At 35.6% G+C, this 22,242-nt stretch overlaps 1 protein-coding gene across 3 annotated transcripts in view; it reads left to right on the plus strand.

Moving 5' to 3' along the window:
* The first annotated feature begins 6,885 nt into the window (after nucleotides 1–6,885).
* The window catches only part of LOC117407485 (neuroligin-4, X-linked), an 84,806-nt gene continuing 69,449 nt past the window's right edge, over nucleotides 6,886–22,242 (plus strand). For 2 of the 3 annotated variants that reach the window (XM_034012573.3, XM_034012574.3), the window contains exon 1: nucleotides 6,886–7,201. The gene's annotated coding sequence lies outside the window, so the exon portion shown is untranslated. Of the gene's footprint in view, nucleotides 7,202–21,065; nucleotides 21,221–22,242 lie in introns of those variants that run through there. The other variant, XM_059029018.1, reaches the window with a different exon arrangement.

A 22,242-nucleotide genomic window follows, 5' to 3' on the forward strand; every position in this document is an offset into this window, starting at 1 on the left:
AGATTCTAAGGGATAATATCAGGGATTATATCCCTCTAGCCCAACCGTATTTAGAATGCATGGAATCTTTCCTTTGAAGTATAGTATAATCGACTGGGATTACAAAAATAAACCATAGCAAGGCAGTATTGGCAGACTGTCAATCAAAACACAAATTTGCAAATCAGAGCTCACAGATTGTCTGTCTGGAGGCGGGACGCTCTAGCAATAATTGTTGTTAAGGTCATGTAATTGCTCAGCTGGCAGATGTGATACTAACAACGGATGGTAAATGAATGTTTTTTGTTTGCTTATGAGTTGTATTGAATGAATTTGTACTATTGGCTACGTTTTGAGATGCAGACATGTGTTTCTTTTATAGAAACATTTTCATGTTCATAGTCATCACTAACGTTAGAATGTTAAGAAAAAAATACGTTTTTGACGATTCAAATTTTGATGGTCATGTATTTATTTTCAAAATGGTTTCTTGGGGTGTGGGGGTATACTTCACAGTCTTGCACTAGGGTCCAGTAAATCCTAACGCCAGCACTGTCTGAAGAAATGCACAAAGAAAGTTTTCTCCTACATGGCTGCTGTTATTTATTTATTTATTTTTTTTTTTATGAAATCAGAAACTTACCAACACATTTCTGTGTGTACATATCTTGGAACTTCTGATTTATTATACACTTCCTCATTCCACTAATTCACTCTACATGGCTACTCAGATTATGTAAGTTATTCCTGTATCTCATCTAACATTATCAATAAGACTGTAAAACATAGTGTTATGATACAGTCAGCACTCGGGTATCTATTACCCAGACACACGTCAGTCGCATTTTACCGCCCTTGTATTAAGAATAAAATCAATCCCCATTGAATACTGACTTTGGATACTGTATTAATTGTGGAAACTGTTTTTTTTTTTTTTTTTTTAGTAATCTTTTGCTAAGTTGCATTGCCTTTTATGTTTTACGCAGTTCTGTGCGGGTAACATTTTGATTTCATTTTGCTGTTGGGTCGTTAATGGGAAATTTTACATAATGCTACAATACTTACCGGATTTAAAAGTATGTGCTGTATTGCAGTTCACGTGTCCACAGTCATCTTTTTTGGCAAGTGATATTTTCACGATCATATCGTTCTGAATTAAAATACTTCTGTTGAAAATATAATACTGTACCAACAAAACCAATACAGTACATCTAAATGGAAGCCTGCTTATTTTAAAACACATTCCTTTCAGACATGTATTTTTGATATTGTATCTTTTTTGTGTTCCCTGAAAAATGGACATGGGTTGGAACTGGGTAAAATGAAATAATCAGATATCCGTCACACGCATTTAACCGTCACAGAAGTCAAGATTTTATAGGGTCGGATATGTGAGTGCTGACTGTAACGCTGATGTGTCTAAGTATTACTCAAATAAAAGGGACTGCTGTTTGAATCCTGGATCCTGACATTTTCAAGATGAGGAAGAGCAAGACAAAGTATATGTTCTGATAATTTGGAAAATGATCTAGATTTTCACATTTGTATTTAATTTGAATTTTCCTGCTCTTTGATAACAATGGGACTGTTTTTTCCATAGCTTTTCACTCCAAAGTGTAATTTTTTTCCCCAGAAAGTACCAAAACAACCTTTAAAGTTATAAAATGAGAACTAAACTGTGAGTGTGGGCAGCATTATTATTTGTGGCCAGGAGTACTGCTGGACTGTTGGCGCTAAAGTCACACACCAGGCTCCCTTAGTTCACGTGCAGCATGTAACACAGTGCACCCGGCAATGCAGGGAACTGGTTGTGGTTGGGTGGGATATGTTTAATGTAATACTTTGTATTTACTGTAAAGGGCAATGTTTTATGCTTGTGCTGTTTTACTTGTATCTTGTTATGACCTTGTATGGGAGTATAAATATGAGTGTCTGTGGTAGTGCGGGGGTTGAAAAAGTGAGAGCTATCTGTCACTACTGTAATTTGCTATAATAAACCGAGAATTTGTGAATTGCATTACGGTCTGTGGAGTCTTACTTTCACTGTTTGTTACAATAATTTAACTGCCTTGAAATACCTGTTAAATTTACTGCTAGTTTTGTAACATTTACAAGTGTTTTTCTCCTTTTGAAAACATTTTGCAATTTACCTTTTGAAGTAGAGTCTTGAAAATCAAGCCCAATATCTTTTTTTTTAGAATCTTTGTGTATATATAACCATGTTGAAATATGGGATGTACATTTTGTATTCTGTTTTTTGTTTTTTTCGTTCCTTAATTAACACGCTTTCATTTCTGGAAAACATTGGCCCAAGTAATCACAATTCTCCAAATTCCTCATGAAACAGAGATAATCAAGAACTATTAGCCCAAGTTGGATTTCAATGGAAACTATCAAATACGTTCAACTCATGATCAGTGATATAAATACATTGACATTTGAAGGACAGTTTGCAAAGTTAACACATGATGTAATTTAAGTTTCTACTTACATGCAGTTTGCAAAACTGGGCGTAAATAAAAAGCTGATCTCTGGAATGTCATGTGAATATCTATTTGTTACTACAATAATGAGAGTTTGATTCAATAAAAAACAGCAAAGCTCCATTGGACCACCAACTAATGTGATTTAAGTGCAATACATTTTCCATAAACCCCCAGCAGCAATGTTCTTCACCTGCTGTGCTTGTCGACCTCTGCTTTGCTTCATTGCATTGCAAAACTGACCTAATGTGTATCAAGGCCATACAATCGGATTGTAGGCTTCTGCACCCTCTGCAGATCCAATTCTCTATTCACACTGCCTGAATAATGCACATTCAATGCATTCAGAAAATGGGATTCTTGTGATTTTAATGTAAGTTTATCACATGTTATTTAGGTAGTGACGATAGTAGCTTACAATAAGAAGCAATTTGTGAGGTAAATCATAAATCATTACTTTGTTCCTGTAAGTTATGCATTTCCACACTCATTGGTTATTATATTGGCTACCTAAAAGGGGTTTAATCTAATTTTCATATTTCCTGTTTCAGTAAACCGCATCTCCTTCAGCTATCACAGCAACGGCACCGAAGCCTTTCCAAAAATGATGGGGGGGCCCAGGGGGGGTGGGGGGGTGGGGGGGTGGGGGGGTGGTAGCAATGGTTTTCAGGAATAAATGAAAATATTATTTTAAGAATGCACTTTTATTTCAAACAAACAACTGACATGTAAAACTGTAAAATAAATAACCAGATTACAAAATGAAGCCATAGCATAATATTACACATTCATTTCACAAAAAAGACAGAACTTACACTTATTGACACCGTAGTTCTAAACAACATCGAGGAGGTGAATGTTTTCCCCAGATAAGAGCCTTCAATCAAAATTAGTTTCCCCCCCAATATCTTTATAAGAAAAAACAGCATTGAAATGTTTTGAGAAAACAGTTCACCTTGGAGCGTTGCTTTGCTCTTAAAACAACTGACTTTGCTGTTCAGACACAAACACAATTGGTTGTTACAGACAAAGGCACAAGCTATTAGTAAGCTGCAGTTTACAGGATTTGACAATGCCACAAAAGTTACTTAAATCATTTATACGATCTATAGAATCAGTCAGATGTTTCTAAATATGGAGGAAGAGGAGGTGGTTTAAACACTGTTCAGTTAAGGATAGGTCGATATTTTTTTCCAAGACCAACAAATGTGAATTATCCAGAGGGTCTGCAAGGCTAATGGCATCATAACATCCTGGAGTTTTTAGGATAGAATAGAACTTTTGAGGCTGACATGCCATTTACACAGTGTAAATGTCTCTTATCAGGAGTAGTTAGGCTATGTCCAGACCCATTGGAGTCCAACAGGCTAATTAACCTATTTGTGTCACTCATGACACGGTCCAAATCCTGAGACCCACAGAATGTCCTCTGTGTAACCTTGAATTGGATGGTTGAATTGGATGATTCAAATGAAGACATACCTGTCCTCTGTGTAAACATTATAATGTGATGTAAGGATTTTGTTTTGCACTTAGGCAATTACTGACACTTCAAAAACTTTACACCTCTTCTTAAAAGGTGCAAAGCAAATGTTAAATTGCTATTTATTCTATTACCCTAGCTATGTGGTACTTCAATGCTTCAATGATTGTTGATATTACTGTTGTGAGCCCAAACTTTATTTTTAAAGTAATTATTGTAATAGTTACTGTTTGTATCTCTTTATTGTTAAATACTGTGTTCTCAGAATATGCGAAACACAGTAGGTTGGCAGTACAAATCTTATATTTACTGTAATTTACTTCAGTTCTGTGCCAGTCATACTTCAGAATTAGTGCATTGTTAAACAATATTTTTAAAAGCAACAGCTTTCAACTTAATCAATCAGACCATCTTGAAATGGTTTGCTGGCTATAGGTTGACAACGTGTTTTAACTCTACAGTGAGACATGAATTCACCATCATTGTGCAGGGCAACAACTATGGTCTCCATAGGCATAATTTACATGGGGGACATGTCCCGCTCACTTTTTCAATGACAGGGGACATGTCCCGCTCACTTTTTCAATGACTGGGGACATGTCCCACTCAGATTACAGCAGTACTACAACTTTTATTTCTCAATATTTATTTGCATGATCACTATTGTAGTTTCCACTAGGACCCAGCGGAAATGGCAATTAACTGAGGCAGCCTTGGCACGCAATGCGTTGTGGGTGGTCTCAGCAGAGATGAGAAAGCAGATTTTGTTTTTCTTTTTGTTATGAAATGTCTTGATCGTGATACCATTTCCAATGTCTATGGTCTGTCTCAATACTATAAAATATTTTTTTATTTGAACATTGGGGTCTTATTGCTGTAGAGTGGATGTGAAATGCCCCCTCCTGTCCACTGAAGAGGGTGTTCATGACCACAAAGGTAAACTAAGTGCTAAACTGAATGAAATGAACATTTATTTTAAATTCTATTGCTATATGTCCCAGTTACAGAAACTGTCGCCATCCACTTTTGAAACCAAAGTTATGTCACTGAAGGTCTTTCTTACAGAACTACGGTTCTGTGAAACTTGAACTATGGCACTGCACTTGAAATCCATTTCTGCTTTGATGGGTGGTGATGATGTCCTCAAAACAATTGGTCTTAGAAAGTCACAGGCTAAGACAAATTAACTATAGCATGAAGAGTTCTGGAAATAGTGTAACTCCTCTTAATCCATGATACATTAGTTGAACTGCAGTATTTGAAAACATACAACAGTTAACTATTGTAAACTGTTATACAAACAGTTTTTTTAATATATATCTAGTACTGTTTGAAAGAGCAACGTTTTTACTAAAGTTTACTGCTGTACATTTTAAAATACTACAGTAAATTACAGTAATGTGGTAAATACTACAGAATACTATAACCACCTTTTTACAGCACACAGCTTATTATTATTGTTATTATTTATTTCTTAGCAGACGACCTTATCCAGGGTGACTTACAATTGTTACAAGATATCACATTATTTTTTTACATACAATTACATAATTTTACAATTACCCATTTATACAGTTTTTTTTTTTTTTTTTAAAGGAGCAATCTAGGTAAAGTACCTTGCTCAAGGGTACAGCAGCAGTGTCCCCCACCTGGGACTGAACCCATGACCCTCCGGTCAAGTCCAGTGCCCTAACCACTACTCCACACACTGCTGCCTGTGTGCAACATTGTACTGCAGGTTACTGTGGTTTATTGCAGTTTAGTTCACTTAACTGATGTATTTGGTTAAATACAGTAGTACCTAATAACGCTCACCAACTGTGTTTTTAGTTTCAAACAACACAACAATGAACAATGGTTCATTAAAAGCAATGAACCGTGCTTTATTAAAACAAAAAACATAATCATTTCAACAGCATACATTTTCTCAACATTTAGAAGTGGAATTAGCTATACTCCTATACATGTACAAACAAGATTACAGATGGAATATTTTATCTGCCAATTGTATTGGTTCAGTCTGTCTTGTACTCTGTAAACCAGGTGAAGCTTACAGTGTCTTTTTGTTGAAGGAAAGTCATTCAATAAAGGTACAATTTTTGGGATAGAGATTATACTTTTAGGTAAATGGGCTGTCTCACACATACAATTCACACCTCATGCAAACAGCATCCTTGAAATGTAACCTACAATATACAATACCCCTTCCTCTGATTAAAAAAAAAAAAAAAAACTATTTCCATCACGGAATATAAAGGTTATCATTTGCTCTTAAACGTCATTATACCTCTTACAAAAGACTATAACCACTTGTGCATGGATCAGAATAACAAAGCACGAACTACTTAATATTTGACGTCATTTATAAAGTGGGTGGTTGTGCTTTTAGTAATAGTACAAAAATACTTCAAAATGTCGTCTACTGGTTGCTTTGAATTTTTCAGTATGTTTAGTCCAATGCCTACAACAACTAAAGTAAAATGTAAAATAAAATACGTTGGACATAATCATTTTCTATATAATATATGTGCGAAAATGGGTTTCCAAATACCACGTATGTTGGACAGGGTTCTCTTTAATGACAAACAAAATGCAGAATGATATTGGCTGTTAGGTGTAACATATCTTGCAGTTCAGTACAATATCGCAAACAAAAACATCTTTAAAAATAAAAAAAATAAAACAACACACAACCCCAGGTTATTCAAATATTCGGCGTAATTAAAATGCGCGTAATAATATAACGCACACGTCACAAACATACCTGTTTACGAAAATGCAGCGTTTTGTAGCTTCCTGCATAAAGGTGGTGGATATTGTTAATCGGTATAATAGTGATGGAGCGGAATGCAGCAATCTATTGGTTGCCGGCTTTGTAAATTTTAATTCAGTTTGGTCCAATAGCAAAGGGAGATAGAGTGGCTGGTATAGCTTGGGTCTCTCTCCCTCAATCTCTCTTTGCAGACCAGCCTCGCTGTCTCTCTATGAAGGCAGACAGAGCCCTTACAACTTGCAATTCCCCTGCAGTGAATTAATGAATTTACTACATGAATGTAGATAATTTACAAGCAAAAAGCAGCTATTCTTCTCAGAAACAGAGTCTTGGGTGTAATTGCATTCTCTTGGACTGGGAGATTGTATTGGATTTTAGAGGACAAGAGACGGAGTTTTAGATTTTCGTTGTGATATTCGCTTTTTTTGATCTGGAGTCCCGGGCTGTAAAGAGAACGAGTTTAGATGTTGCAGATACACTGAGGTGAGTTGCGAAATCTGATTTTGGCTTGCTTTCAGTGCTTTGGTTGAAGGTGCATTTGTAGAAAATTGTAACATGTTTCCTTCGCTTAATGATACAGAATTATTTATGTATCTTTATTTTTGCTTTTATCGTTGATGCAGACATTTTTCCATGGTGCCAGATGTTTATATATATATATATATATATATATATATATATATATATATATATATATATATATATATATATATATATATATAAAACGTGTGTGTGTGCTAGAATGTCAACTGATGTACCTATGTCATGTCATTTTTTTACTTGTCAGAATTTGGTATTTTAAATTAGTATCCTGTATTTTAGACATGACCTACTGCAGACGTGATATAAAATGCCATTTGTTAAGCATTCTGGTTAGTGAATAGGTAATGTACGAGGGCTGCTGGGTGAACATTCTAGTTCAAAGCTGTGTAGAATCAATTTGTAAGGTATCTGTAATGTATCTTAGTATGTTTTCTACAAGGAGATTCTGATAAAAACAACAATTCGTATGTCTGTCAATTTCTTGCCAAAACGAGAATTTGGCTATTTTTCTGTGAATACTTACTTAAGGGTATACAAAAAACATGTAAGGTGTTTGCGTTTTTCTGTAGCAACCAAGATTTCTACTGTTTTAAATTAAATAACACACATCGCAGTAATTATTTTTGGTTTTACTGTTTAACCTACTGCTTGTCCACATTTTATTATTATTATTTAATTATTATGCATTTTTTTATTGCCCTAGTAAAATGAAGGCAGGGTTGTTCTTTTTAATAATTATATATATATATATATATATATATATATATATATATATATATATATATATTTAAATATTTCCCTTCATGAAGTAGATCACATGACCACAATTAAGTAATAGATGTAGCTCTAACTGCAACATGTTCCAGGACAGTACACAATCTACAGATGCTTAAACTTGAGACAGACATCACTTGTGCCATTTGTATTCCGTTTGCATATTTCTGAGGTCAAAACAACCTGCTTCAAGACCCAGCATGCTGTAACAAATAAAACACATCCCTGCACTGTGGATATACTGTAACAGTTACATGCAGTGTTCGGCATATTAATCAAGACTTTATTGCATTTACACGCATCATCATAATCGGATATCTAGTTATAATATATCATACCGTACGTTTACTAATACTATCTTCATGTGGTATTTAGTTATTTAAGGGTCATGGAGTGGGCATACAGTAATACAGTAAAAAGATGGTTGCACTGCAATGACCAACAAAACAGGAGTGTTTCAGGTTGGCTCTGCAGCATGGTTAAATGAAATGTAGTCATGTAAAACAAAATGCAACGTATCCTAACGCTGTCTTTTTTTCACATAAGCAACATACGGATAATTTTAGAGGTTTTAAAACACTTTTATAATGTATTCAACACCAGCAAGTTCACAATAGAGCCACAAGGTGGTAGTGTGTGCACCTATTTAAGCTCCTTGTAAGTTTTGTAAACTGGTTAAATTGTTGCGTTGCAGAACATTGGACATTTTCTTCATGAAGAATGCAGTGTGAGGAATTACCCATATAACCCAACACAGAAACAGTTGTTTTAGTGGACTCGACACATTATGCATGAGTAATCCCTACCCACCCACATCACCATCCTTAAGATAATAATAATAATAATAATAGGGAAAAAGCACATTTCATCAATCTATTTAAGATGGACAACTAATATGTAACCAGTAATCCATCCTTGATGTCTTGTGAATGCATTACAGCTGATGCACAACTTTCTCTTTTTAACGACTGGTGCAAGTTACAGAATTCTACTATATCCAGATATGAATATTGGCTATTTATAGGTGTAAGGTGGTATACTTCTGTTGTAACCATATACATGCTACATTGCTACACTACTTCATTGTCCTTATATTGTTTTAAGCAAAATTGAATATCTGAATATCTAAATTGTTCTGGGCAAATACTGTATGACCTACTTAGATTAAAAAAAATAAATAAATAAAAATTCTTAAATGGAGTAGAAATCAAGATACATAAAAAAAAGACCCTCATGTTGACTGCTTATATGACTGGTGCTGAATTTTAATGAGGTCCACCTGGAAATCTTTATTTTGGAGTGCTATTACTATTAGCAAAGCCTGTTTGCAAACATAAATAATCAGCAAATTGCTTTTTTGTAAGGGGATTATTTATTCAGAGCATCCGGGAGAATTGTACCTGGTTAAATAGCGCTATCCTATTCAGAGGTGGCTCTTTAAACAGAGTATGCCTCTTCCAGAACCATGTTGTAGGTTGGTCAGCTTACCTACATAACTGGTCTACATAAAGTGGTGACTTGAGAAGCAAGATGGGAAGTAGGGCTTGTTTTTCTGAGAATTAGTCAGGGAACAGGCCAGATTTTAATTGCTTGTGATTGGGACTAACAGTCAGTTGTCTTTTAATAAACAATGGCTACATTTAGAACGAAAATAGAGGTAGCACACTATCATTGTTACACTATTGTTCTTTAAAAAAAAATCACTTGATCCTGTCCTTTTTTTATTTTGACAAGGGTTTACAACAAACTTCCAAGTGCCACACCAGTGGGTGTCATTTTATGGTAATTAAGGAGGGGCTATGCTAATATTTCATGTTACACGCATCAGAAGAATGTTCCAATTTTACTTACCTAATCCTTGCCATCAGGGTTTACAACACATGTAACTGGAGCATCTACTGGTCATCTCTGTTGTTTTTTTTTTTGATCTCCAAGGATGGTTAAATGTAATTATTTGTTAAATGTTTGGGCCAATTAAATTAAGTTTATTTTTTTAATTGCAGTAATATGACCAATCTTTAATTTGCCCCTTGAATTTGATACATTTGGAACGATGTTAATTGTATCAAACTGTCACTGGCCAAGTCCGTCCATACAGTACCCCCCCCCCCCCCCCCCCCCCCCCCCCCAACCAACCACCCACCCACCCAATCACTCAACCACCATTAGTGTGCATTACCAAAATGTAGAAAACTATAGTACAATGACGGTATGATGACTTTAAAATTCTAGAAAAATTATTTGTCAGTGGAAATGTTGATGTAGTAAACTGTACCTCTGTTTACTGATTCATCAATGGCATCTATTACAACACAGTGCTCCCTAACACCATGCTGGGGCTTAAGTTGAGCCATGCAGCAGAGAACAGTGCCCCATACTGAGCCAGCAACACACACCACTAACTGAAACACCTGATTTTCCTTGGAACCCCGCATCTAAGTACTAAGCAGGCTCAGCCATTATTATCTTTTGATATGTAATGAGAACTGTGCACTCCCTATTCCACCGTTTGCACTTTGATATCTACAGTGCTCTACAATGCCTACACGAAGGGTTGACAACCATCACATATGGACCTTTTAAGTATTTTTTTCTATCTGTTCTTTTGAGTGTTGTATCTATAGACTGGCACTGGTGGTTTTAATGCAGTTACTGTTCATATTGATTGCATACAATACACATTTTTATGCGTACATGTTTAAGTTATGACCACACTGGATAAAAAACTACAAGTCAGCCAAGAAGAGTCTCACGTGTTACTGTAGTTGTTTAATGGTAATAACATACATACACTGCACCTGGCTGGTAGAAATGCATTCCAGATCAATTTAAAAAGCAGTGCAGTTTGTCTATCCAAGTCTTGCAACTTTTACACGAATGCAGCTAAACACTATCATGGGACTGAATTCTATAGGGACCTGATGTTAGGTTCTGCACTTATTGCAGACCAGACAGGTAGTTTAAAGGATAGTAGACAGCAAAGCACAAACAAACTGGTTCTAGGCCACATGGATCAATATCATTCTCCCATTTCAGATTGCAGCTATTCTTATGTCACAGATCAGCTCAGGTGCTCTCAAGCAATGTTTGTAAAGCATTTATGCTCTGAGCCATTTCAATCCCCACATCTGACAGGGTTATGTACTCAATCCAGACACCTTATTATAGACGTTTGAATGTTTGCTTTAATTCCCCCAGACCATAATCACCCAAACTGACTGACATTCTCAATGCTGAAAATAAAAGGCGTTGTTTAGCAGTTCTGTATAATCTGTAACGTATTTACTTTTCTAAATTGATAAGTTATTGATGCATCCCATATTAATATGTAAAGAAAAAGTATGCTGTAAAATGAAAACACTTTGTATCAGTACCAGTGACGGTCTCTTAACCATAACGCATCCAACTTGAAGACCAGCGTCAGTGCAGCACCATGACATGAAATCTGATTATGTCTTTATTTAGTCTGATTAGAGTTAATTGAACTAGGCCAATGGATTGGGAATTGTATATATATATATATATATATATATATATATATATATATATATATATATATATATTTTGCCCTTCGACAGGGCGTCCCAACACTATACAGGATCATTCATAAATGGGTTCCAATCAGGAGCATTTTCACAATCATTGCTGTAAATCCAAGTCTATTCAACAATAAATGAAAGTCTGTGATATCATTATTCAAATATATACATAATTAAACTCTGCTGTCTTCACAGCAGTGAGATCATTGATTGGATTAGATGGATTACCTTTGAAAATACCAAAATTCTGGCATAAATCAAACTTTTGAGCAAACTGTTTTATTAATGAGGTATTGTGTGTGTGTGTGTGTGTGATACAGTTTCTTTATTCCAATTAATGTTCCAAAACTTTTAAAAAGAAAATTTGACCCAAAGAAGCAAGCAAAAATAATTAGAAACTGTTGGAGAGACATTTTTACATTTAAACATATTGAATACTTACAAAATAAAAAAGTCATTTTATAAGGCTTTGTCTGACTTGCCTGGCATCTGCAACCTCCACCAAGGGGGCTTCAAGTTCAGTATCTGCTTCCCTCAAACCCTGTTATCTTTTCTCTGTAAGTTCAACATCGCATCCATTACGGAGAGCTATGTTATGTAAAACACAACCAGCCAGGATGATATTGCTGAGGAGTGTACTGCAGTGTTCCCCCAGAGACATCCTGTCATCGGAATCACATTTTGAGGATTCCAAATGTTCGCTAAATTACAGTATGGCACATTTAAAGGTATGGTTATACCTCTGTTCAGCAGGAGTTGTGGGGTTGAGCAACAATGTCAGTAGCCACCGCTTCAGTGGATACCCATTGTCCCCTATCAACCAGCCTCTCAGACTGTCATCTCGCTGAAACGCAGCTGCCACCTGCAAATTAGCAAGGATAAATGAGTCATGAGCGGAGCCAGGATGGTTTGCATACACATTTGTTTTGTAGTTGTTGGCATCACACACTACTTGCATGTTGACAGAATAGGTCCCCTTACGATTTATGTAGAGGTGCCTATTCTGTGTTGGTGCGTGCAGCTGCACATGTGTGCAATCGATGGCTCCCAGGATACCAGGAAACCCATACCTCCCAAGAAAACCCTGCTATTTTGTTGCAAATCGTGAGAGACAGGGAAATGGAAGAATTATCCTGTCCGCTTTACTAAAGCTGCAGGTACATCTCGCACTGCACAGCTGACTGTCTCATCTCTGCAGTATAAATATTTGCAAGCCTTTTATTATGTGTTTTTCACGTATAAAAAATTGCAAATATTTTTGGCATGAAATCATATTTCACTAACAATACATACTTAGTATATTGCAACAGGTAGCCAACGTTTCTGGAGTAAAATAGGTTTTATCGGTGTGATTCGACAAATATTTTTGTTGCAAATATTTATGGCTTTACAGTAACCCACAGTATGTTGGAACGAGCCAGTAGCATAAAATGTTAGTGCAGCGGATACCCTCAGTGCTACAGGCAAAGTGTGCTCTCTGTCTCCTTCAAGGTCAGCCTGACACAGTTGGCAGATGTCAGTGATTGTTTGTGTAGAGGCAAAATTGCTGCATACATTCAGACAGGCTCAGAAAAGACAGATGACTTCTAAATATTTGGGGACGTCTCCTCCTCCTCCTCTCTCTCTTTGTCTGGCCACGTAGAAATTGAGTGCACACTCCATATTTATTTTATTTATCTTTTTTTCTCTCTCTTTTACCTGCTACCTTGGTAGTTTCACCAGCATTTATTGTCGACCATGTAATTTGCGCAGTTTAGGCTAACACTGTTGATGGTTCAGTTCAGCCCATGTCCAGCGCTAACACTGACTTGCAGGGTGGGCAATAAAACAAGGTTGCTAAGTCACATAAATAAGTCTGTTTGCCCACACATGTGCATGATTTTGGTACAATAACTGTCCACAAAAGTGTTTTGCGATTGCCTTAGGGGTTTATGAATGTTGCTAAATAGGGCCATATGTGAGTAAAATATATTTTAGGTGGAAAATGCAACATTACCTTGAAGTCATGAGTACTTTCAATAAATACTGTAATACTTTAGTGCTCACTTATGGGGTATGCATTAACTACAGCCTTACATTTTAACTGTAATGTTACTTTGAACAACAACTTTACAATCGTTCTACATGTAGACACTGGCTTTCCTTGTTTTACATGTGACACAAATCAAGCAATGTCTATTTCGCAGCCATTTAATCCTGCTTTAATAACATTATAGTCCATCAAATTGCTATTCTCAATGTAGTTAGCTAGTTAGTCTCCTCTCACTAGTACTAGGCTATTACACTTTTTATAGTTGCCTTTATCAGTTTCTTGCACTCCCCCTTTCCAAGTCGACAGACACGCTCCCTAAAAATAAAATAAAAATAAAAAATGTCAACAAATATTTTAAAACTATACCGATACTGCTCTAATGCAAATAAAGAAATGATAATACTGTATTCCTTATTGACTATAGCAATATAAAGCATCCAAACACAGAATATTGTATTTATTATATAAATTTACCTTCCAAAAATGTGGTTGACAGATAAGTAAATTGGTAGGTTAAGTGCCACAATCATTGTAGTGTACATTTAAAATGCTGCCATAAACTGATTTAATTCAGGCCCAGTACTTAATTATTTAATTCTACGTTATATGGAAGGAATTGATATAATGGATATACCTTTATAATGTAAACCAGACTCTACAAAATAATCACTGCAATTGGGGTCTTGATCCCTAGTTTCAGAATCCCTGCTCTAAACAAATATGAAAGACTATAAAATGTTATACATTATTATTGGTATCATTCTAGAACTAGGTGTAATGCCATCCATATAATTTATTCTGATTTTCGGTTTTAACAGATAAAAACCGATAAATCGCCCCCAATACAAAAAAAAAACCAAAAAAAAAAAAAAAAACATTTACCAGAGCAGCTTGGGCAATGTCCCTCCTTCCTGATTTGAATCTATCATTGATTCATTCTGAACACTTTAAACCCACCCCAACACAATGTTGTAATTGAGTCACACAAATTGGGACGCGATTCAAGTTGAGTCTTTTACATGCCAAGCTCGAGTCGAGTCACCTGTCTGGCTCAAGTCAATTTGAGTCATTAGTTCTGACAGTTTGAGACAGTTTGATTTAACCAGATTCATTTTACAGCAGATTAGCAATCTACAAGTAAAAAGAAAAGAACATTATATAACATATATTTTAAACAGCATCAATATTGAAATGAAAGACAAACTATTGGATACAACTCAAACGTTTTATTCAAGCACATCATATCAAACATCTGCACAGCTGAAACACTGTATTTAAATGAACAATTAAACATAAAAGGGTTTATTTTTGAACTTGCCATTTATAAAGCACTACTTTTTGAAAAACTATAATAAAATAAACATTTCAAAATAAACTAGTGTGTAAACAGGTATATGTACATACAAAACTGTAAAAATGAAAGTAGTTTTTAATTTAAAACGAAAGTAACATATGTTTTCTCTTGCGTGTGTCACTTGTGCAGCACAGAATCCAGGTTGAGCTGCTTTGCAGTTTTCTGATCAAAATGTTTCTGCCGAAGTGCAGTGGCTAGCTTCAATGCATTCCTTGTACAAAACGCCAGGTCCAGCAGAGATAGCAACAGGCTTGTATTTAAAAATAAAATAGAATATCGTAGGTTATATTCAAAACATGTATTGTAAAAGGCAGTCAAAATGACTGCTTTGATGGTTCTAGGAAGAGGGGATTATAACTTTTGTTTTGCCTTTCAAACGCCATCAGGGTATCTATACTCGGTTGGGTTGGATGTACAGTGATGGATACCACAAAACAAAAGAATGCATTTAACCATTTATTTACAATTTTACTGATGGCAGCCTGAGTGTTTTTAATTTTTTCTCAACAGTGAAACTACCTGATAGATTTTTTTCAGATACATTAACCATATGAAAGGAACTTTTGTGGCATTTAATTTGATATTTGATATAGAGAGCTTTCTAGGCCTTAAAACATAGCAGTTACAAAGGAAAACAGGCCCAAGTAATGCAACTGAGGTGAAGTCAGAGTTTTAAAACTACTGGATACTTGCACATACAGGCTCCAGTTCAAAATCAATAAATTCAACTTAATTTGAGATTAATATTAAGAGGTCAATTGTATTTTGAACAACCCTACTAACGTAAAAGACTGGTATTTGTAGCTGCTGTTTCATAAACACATGCAAAATACCCCCAGGAGCATAAACGAACACATTTTTCTGTTTCTGGTGTAATAATTGACCTATTCACCCACCATGACAAAATCCAGACCACTTCTTAAAAATTCCTTTGTAGGTCCAATCACCACGGGACAACACCCTGTGGGCTACAGCGAAAATGACGTGTCGTGTGATAAAGTGATCTAAAGGTTGCTATTGCAGAAAGTAAACTGGTTCTGGCTTGATTGGTTTATGTTTTGTATTTGTTCTTTTGTGTTCTCACACTATACCCAAACTATGCTATCTTGGTGTGTTCTTTTGTGTTTTCACACTATACCTAAACTATGCATATCGATCCCTCCAGTGCTAGGTGATTGTAGTTTCTTCAGCTGCTAAACTGCCGCTGTTGTTTTATGCACAGACTTGTGGGTTCGGCTGATTTCTGCCATCAGCACTTATTTCATGCAATCTTACACTTATCAGTTTCTTATACCTTCTCTGCCACTTTTTCTGCAAAACTAACAGAGTGCACAAAACTGTAAATACTTACATCTTATATTGCGTTAATTCTTTGTTTTCCATGTTCAACACAAACTAACTGTAAAACATCTATCCAGCATGCAAATCCTTTAATTAATCAAACACATCTAGAGCTGATTAACTCAATTCAGGAATTCTGGAAAACAAAGATGACCGTGCAACAGCTTCATTGGGCATCTGTACTGTATGCAGCCAGTGGATGTAGAAGGCTATGGGAATATAAAAAAAATAAATACAATTATTAAAGCTCCAGAGGGTTGTTTGTGTGTTCATTTCTTGTACAGGGCATTCATTATTATTATTTTTTTTTATTTTATTTTTTATTTGGAATCAGCAATTTATTTTCTCCCCAATTTTTCTCCCAATTTGGAATGCCCAATTATTCAATCCGTCTCATCACTGCAACCCCTGCACTAACGACTCCTCTGAAAAGCATCCTCTGAAACGTGTGCCGTCATCCATCTGCTTATTTTCACACTGCAAGCCCGCCGTGAAGCCATTACAGAACAACAGCATTGGAGGACCACGCAGTTCTGAGTTTCACGCAGTTCTGAGTTTCACACAGGCAGGCCAGGAGGTGCCTGGCCAGCCACAGGGGTCGCTGATGTGCGTTGAGCCAAGGACTTCCCAGCCGACCTAAACAGTCCCCACCCGGGCAGTGCTCGGCCAATTGTGCGCCACCCACTGGGAACTCCTGGCCACAGTCGGCAGTGACATAGCCTGGATTCGACCTCCAAGCTATAGGGCATATCCTTTACTGGATGCACCATTCGGGAGCCCCCTCAGTGCATTCATTATTACATTAAATTTTGTATGCAAAACTTTTATATATATATATTAACATAGTATAACTTTAGATCAATATACATTAAACCAGACAACAAACACTAAACCCCTATTTTTTCTACCACATTTAAGGTTTAAGCTTACTTAAATAAAATCTATTGATTGACCCACTAAATAAGTAATTTCTTATCTCTGTCTGTCTTGTGTTCCTCTCACTCATAAAGAGGCAGGGCTTGTATGCATCAGAAGAAGGGCTGGGGTTATTGAAACTGATCGTGTAATTTATGACTCGAGTCGAGTGGAGACTTTTGGGCCGGGAGTCGAGTCAAGTCGAGTCTTTTCTTGCAGGGACTCGAGTCAAGTCATTTGACAATGACTTGAGTTGAGTCATCAAATATTGCCCCAACTACTGAGTGGCAGCACCATAACACATTCCTACATTTCTATTGCAGACTCTGCTTGCCAGATTTAAAATGAATTGAGGTTTTTTCGTGGGATTTAAAGCTGTATTACAGTTAAGATACATAGGATTTAAAACATAATTGCAAATTGTGGTGAAATATAAAAAAAATGCCTTCACACAAAAACCCCAGAAGAATGTGCTCGTAACCATAAGGATTTCGTTGTTGAAGTCAGTAAAGGAAATAAGGTAAAACTTAAATGTGCAAGTACTGTCGAGTTACTACTACACATATTTTTACAGAAAAAAATGGCCAAGCATTTTGGAAAGTAACCGAAAACAATAATGTCATACAGTATATAAAAAGCAAAAGCCCTGGAAAAAAAACAATTTACATAAAACTCAAAAATAGCTAAAAATAAGCACAGAAAAATTAAATTAATAAAAATAGAAAAACAGAATCCCTAAACATACAGTATATTACCACACAGAGATACTATACATACTGTAGGTTGATGTTCTATAAATCAATACCAGAAGATGAGAGCCAGTTAAAAGCTCCTATCTCCAGAATAATTATGACAACTCTGTTAATGGAGGTGCATGCTAATAAATGACTGCGATCATTATTTTAATGGCTGAAATACCAAGAGGTCCAGGCGTGAGACAATGATGTCCTAGATTAAAGGAGCCCATTTTCTTTTTCTTAACATATGCTGTTAAATGTGCAGAGTCAAACCATTCAGTACATTTCTAGAATTTAATATTGAATGGTAGCACAGATAGTCGCAGTAAAGAACAATCTGATTCAAGAATAAACACAAATGCATATAATACCAGAATTTAAAAAAAAATGTATACTTTTATGTGAGCTTCTCCCATTAAATGAACATGGGAGAAGTTAATATGTTGTGTATAAACAGTAGAACCCAAGCAACTACATTAAGTGGGCATTTGTTAGGATAACAAAATGTGTGTGTTTTAGCACATTGAATCCTAGAAAGTACAAAGGATGACTACTAATCTGTTAAAAACGTGTGGCTAACCTACTTAATATCAGATCTGTATAAGCTAGTACCATCATATCGTGTCATTTTCTCAAGTAACTATTTATAAAAATGATCTTCATTTACTGTGACATTATAGGGTTAAGAAATAAATTATACTTTCAGGAAAACACAGTAATTAGGTTTGCTGAAGCAGCACCAAACTGTTTCTGAGAAACTGCATTTGATCAGATTACATGAGCAAATGGTCCCATTGGTGCAAAGCAAGCAGATATTACTGTTCAGAAGCAGTGTGTTTCATTAGATGGAAATGTAAACAACTTCAGTAAGAAACCTTGTTAATCCCTCAGTCCAAGGGTTCTCAATCTTTTTGAATCACGCTCATCGTAGCATTTTTTTTCACTTGCAATCCCTCACCCAGCCCCGCCACAATAGCGAGAATTATAAATCACACAATCACAGTGAACTGTTAACCAAAATTTCAGTACATCTTATCCTGTGTACAGATGTCATCCCTTGCATAGAATGCCACACCTGATTCCAACGTTCAAACTTCAAAACAAAACAAAAAAAAACACATACCTCATACCGTTTCTAAAATGGATTATCCTATTAAGTTCACTCTTTCTTGCAGTTGATGAATTTTCTGAAGAAAATATTACAGAAATGCCACACATTTTTAGAGACATACGTTTCTCCAGAAGTCCATTAGCTACCCAAATACCAATAGAAATGACAATATATGTTCTGAAGTAAGCTTTTTGTCATACAGTGTTTGTATAGATAACCACATTGCCTTCACTTCTATATGTCTGTCTGTTAGAAATTTACCAATGAGTACTGTTTAATTGGCTTGGTAATACAAATCAATATATCCTTTAATAATATTACCTTGTAAAAAAACAAAATCAACAGATACTGACATCACAAAGTCTCAAAGCAAAATGCTAACTGAGTATAACTTACATTGCAGGTACACTAGGACTATTCCAAATCTAGCATTTAGTTATCAAATGGTGTATCACTTGTGTTTTGGAACATTCTTAATATATTTGGTTCTTATGGACTTTGCAAATTGAATTGCCTAAAAACAAAACTCAGTTAAAGTAGGGCTTCCACATTTACAACTAAACTTTGTTTACATATATCAATTGATTCTAAAAGAAGCCACACAATCTAGGGACTGTGTCATTGAGTAAACTGTACATTTGTAAAAAAAAAAAAAAAGTAGTGCTCAGATTACAACGTACTACAATATACCAGTGATAAAGCAAATTAATAGCATACGTAAGCAATAAGGCACGACAGTGTGTGTGATATACTTTAATATCGTGGTGATATTAGAGTATATCACATACCCTGAAGTACCTTATTGCACTCATAAAATGGGCTAACTAACTCAATTGAAAAAAAAAAGTAAAAAAGATTTATAGATGTTGAATTGAACATTGCCATTGAAAGTGCAGTTTTTCTTTATTTGATTTGTTGTACTTCTTGTAGTTCTTGGCTTACTAATTACATTTTAAAGTAAAATATTACTGGCCATTTTCATTATGACACAGCATAATGAGTCTGCCTTTAAATGACGCAGACCCTTCCTCACAAGACCTGCAACAATATTAGGTGTAGTTATTTATTTATTTATTTATTTATTTTTAATTGTCCTTTGTTATCCAGGGTGACAGGAGGTATCCATACCAGATTTGTGCTACCACTGCACAGTTGCGAGAAAGATGTTATTTGAATTTATGGAATACCTGGTTACTTATCAAACTAAGTTTATGGCTGGACAACATGGAAAACTACTGGGCCAGTGTTAAGAAAAAATTTAAAACAATGCAGGGCACATCAGAAGAGATGATACCATAGTATCTGGACAAATTTATGTGGAGAGAAAGATATGGCATTAGATCATACAGCTGCGCAGGGCAGAAGACGCACCCGACCAGAGGAGAAGGGCAGAGGAAACATCCATTTAACTACCAAAGTCTCTTTTAAGAGCGATCCAAATCTTTTTTAAAAAGCTGAAAGTTTAAGATAATTTTTTAAACTATTTATTTTCAAAATGGGATAGGGAAACGCAGTAGTTCAGGGAGAAGGAGCAGAGCAATCAGAGTGGCGAGTTTTGAATTGATTTGAATAGTGTTGTTTTTTTTTTCAATACTTTAATGAATCATTGGTGTCCGATTCAGACTCATTCAATATCTCATGTACACTTCCCAAAGGCTCAACATTTACATACATCTTTTTTTTTTAAAGGCTAATGACGTATGATATCTTTTTTAAAAGAACTGCCAACCCATGGTGATATGCTGTAATATCCCCTGTGTGCTGTTTTGACCAATCGGGATAGAGTATTTAAAAAAAAAAAAAATTTTTATGGATGATATCTGAGTTCAGTGTAAACTCTTTTTTTAATGGGCTATACACTTAAGCCCCTTTCACACTGGCATGCTCTGTGTCATGTAGGTCGGCTACGAGATTTCACACTGCTTTTGATAAAGCAGGGTTGACCTGACTGACAGACGCAAGTAAACAATACGCATATCAGTGCCCCGGAAGCAGCTTGTTACGGACGCTTCCATCGTAACAAAATTAGAGCAAATGTTTCTTCGTCCATGCTGCAATATGTCTCATGTTGTGTCTCAAGCAACAAAAATATGACTAAACAAATGTTCCTTGCGGAAGTGAAACCGTAACGCAGGCGTGGCTGTTCAGTGCTCAAAGTAAGCTTTTTATTTTAGGCACCAGCAGGCTCCTATTTTTTTCTTTATGGTTGCCAGAAAAAGAAAATGGTTGCCCATAACTGCATTGAAATGTATTAAATATAAATACAACTATTGTTCAAAATAATATAATATTAATGTATACATTATTTACTTAAACAATAGTGTTAATCTCTAAGTATGTTTTATTTCCATATATATGCAATACTTTTGCAGATTTTTTTTTCTGTGCGGAAAAACGAAATATATATATATATTTTAAAAAAGCAGTCCAAAACAAACTTTAGAATAGGTAATAGTGAACAGTAAATTCGTTACTATGCTTGCTTACAATAACTGCAGTACATTACCCCAGATTCGTTATCTAATCAGTTGAACTGTTGGCACCGTGATGGCTGAAATCTCATGTGAACTTTTGGTTGAACACATTCAGAACACGAAAACTCCAAAGTCGTGGGGTTAAAATTGGTTTTTCTGCAATTTCTGACTCATTCGCTTAGTTTGTATTGTTGTTGCTTAGAGATATTGGTGCAACTTTCTTTGTCTTTGAAATGAAAGACAGTATTTTCTTGCTGTATGTTTGACAACATTTTATTAATCTTCTAATAGGTGTGCGTGGACCTCTGGGTAAGTTGGCGCGCACACACATAGCCTCGGAGCCGCTGAAAACAAACAGCTGTCAGACAGCGTTTCCATTTGTAATTGACGTGCTTTGTTTTAATTGTAACTACCGTACACTGTTTAAGTCATCTTCCCAAAATGACAAGGAGTTGTGTGGTTGTGGGATGCCACTGCCACGACTGTTTGAAAGACAAGCGGCTGTCATTTTTTTTAACTTTAAGCCTAGATAGACGAGAAAAGTAATAATAATAATAATAATAATAATAATAATAATAATAATAATAATAATAATAATAAGGCTGGGATTTTGTCACGGTAGTCACGGATACTGTTTTTTTTTAATGCCTGTGACTTGCAATATATGTGATTTTTGTTGACGTGTCTGTGATTTTTCAAGCACT

Source organism: Acipenser ruthenus, chromosome 8, assembly GCF_902713425.1.
Source record: "Acipenser ruthenus chromosome 8, fAciRut3.2 maternal haplotype, whole genome shotgun sequence".
Taxonomy (NCBI): Eukaryota; Metazoa; Chordata; class Actinopteri; order Acipenseriformes; family Acipenseridae; genus Acipenser; species Acipenser ruthenus.